The following is a 2,500-nucleotide window of genomic DNA, read 5'->3' on the forward strand; positions in this document are numbered from 1 at the left end:
CATGGAATGTAAGAGAGGAAGAGAGAAGGAGTTTGAATGTGTTTGAGATGAAATGCCTGAGAAATATATGTTCACATTATTTCTTCATACATGAGTTTCTATAAAATAGACATTTCTATTTGCCTTAGAAATTAAAATAAGTTTCATTGTTTGCAAGCTCTGGGAGAATTAATATAGTCTGGGTAATATGAAGTGGGGATGGTATGGGAGTGTACATGGAAGCTTTCCTGGGTGATTGAAAGGGATGGTATTTGTATTCATTGATTGAGAACATTTTAATACATCAATTTTTTTCAATCAAACAATATACATACTCGTATATATCTTTAGTCTCAGCTGTTTCAGGAGAAGGCGAGGAGCCTACGCCAGGAGGCGATGAGTAGCTGCGGCTGGAGCCGTCACCTTTGCCTTTATGCATTTGGGGACTATCAGGAGAGGTAGCTACAGTCACTGCTGAGAATCGGAGAGATGAAATGCGGGATTCGAACTCACGACTAGGAAGATGCGAGATCAGCAGGCGATTGTGCCACTAGCGTATGTCAAGTGATTTAAGGGGTTTGGGTCCTTTCCAATGAGGTTAGGTCCCTCTTAAAGGGGTTGGATCCCTCTTAAAGGGGTTGGATTCCTCTTAAAGGTATTGGATCTTTCTTAAAGGGATTGGATCCCTCTTAAAGAGGTTGGATCCCTCTTGAAGTGGTTGGATCCCTCTTAAAAGGGTTGGATCTTTCTTAAAGAGGTTGAATCTCTCTTAAAGGGTTCGGAAACTTCTTAAAGGTTTTGGCTTCCTCGTAAAGGAGTTGGATCCATTTCAAAGGGGGTTGGATCCCTCTTAAAGGGGTTGTATCTCTCTTAAAAGGGTTGTATCCTTTTTAAAGAGGTTGGATCCCTCTTAAAGTGGTTGGATCCCTTTTAAAGTGGTTGGATCCCTCTTAAAAGGGTTGTATCTCTCTGAAAGAGGTTGGATTCCTCTCAAAGGGTTTGGATTCCTCTTAAAGGGGTTGGATCCATTTCAAAGGGGATGGATCCCTGTTAAAGAGGTTGGATCCCTCTTAAAGTGGTTGGATCCCTCTTAAAGGGGTTGGATCTCTCTTAAAGGGGTTGGATCCCTCTTTAAAGGGCTAGATCCCTCTTGAAGGGGCTGCATCCTTCTTAAAGGGGTTGGATTCCTTTTAAAGGATTCGGATTCTTTTTCAGAGGATTCGGACCTTTTGAGAGGAATCCAATCCAATTGAGGGGGAATCGAACCCCATTAAGAATTGTCTAATAAAAAATCAGAATCCAATCCATGTTTTCCTTCAGTGTAGCTATTAATTAATGTCATTTAATTGACTCAACAAAACTATGCACTGTTTAACTAACCTGCAAAATAACTAATAATTAACCTGTACTACAAAGTGTCTGATCCGTTTAACTTTGAACTAGTTTAAGACGAAATTACATGTTACTGAAGTCCCTGAGTATTCCCTAAGTCAAATGGTAAAATGTTCTTAACCCATCAAACTCCGATGACAAGATGTCTTGTCATTTGGTCAAATAAAAAAAAAATCATAAAACACCAAAATGTTTGATCAAACATCAGAAAAGTAAGACGTCAGTCCTCGCTTCCTGGTGTCTGATCAAACATTTTGGTGTTTTATGATTTTTTATTTTTTATTTTTACCAAATGACAAGAATCTTTTCATCGGAGTTGAAATTATGTTTCTTGTGTTCTTGTGAAGAACCTCGAAAGAAAAAGTGAGTGAATAAATGGACAGACTTACCTTAATGATCACTTTTTGTATATTGAGACAAAAGTAAAGAATATTCTTTAGTGTTAGAGAAAAGGGTTTGTATATTCTTCAAATAAAACAAAGAAAGTATTCAACTGTCCTCAGCTTTTTTATTTACTTATTTATGAAAAGAAGATTGACATTATGTATACAAAATTATTAATATTGTCTTAATGTTAAACTAATATATGTATGCATGTATATATATATATATATATATATATATATAAATATATATATATATATATATATATATATATATATATATATATATATATGTATATATATATATACGTTGAAATACGTATGACAGAATGAGTGGAAAGGGTGATGAGGAAGTCCTTTAAGGACGAATCGTTAGTAATAAAACTCCTTCGGTTTTTTGGCGTTTTCCTCACCACCGTTTCCACACACACACACACACACACACACACACACACACACACACACACACACACACACACACACACACACACACACACACACACACACACACACACACACACACACACACACACACACACACACACACACACACACACACACACACACACACACACACACACACGCACACACACACACACACACACACACACACACACACACACACACACACACGCACGCACGCACACACACACACACACACACACACACACACACACACACACACACACACACACACACACACACACACACACACACACACACACACACACACACACACACACACA

The sequence above is a fragment of the Oratosquilla oratoria genome, chromosome 40 (genome assembly GCF_046742065.1).
Source record: "Oratosquilla oratoria isolate Oo_2021 chromosome 40, ASM4674206v1, whole genome shotgun sequence".
Lineage (NCBI taxonomy): Eukaryota > Metazoa > Arthropoda > Malacostraca > Stomatopoda > Squillidae > Oratosquilla > Oratosquilla oratoria.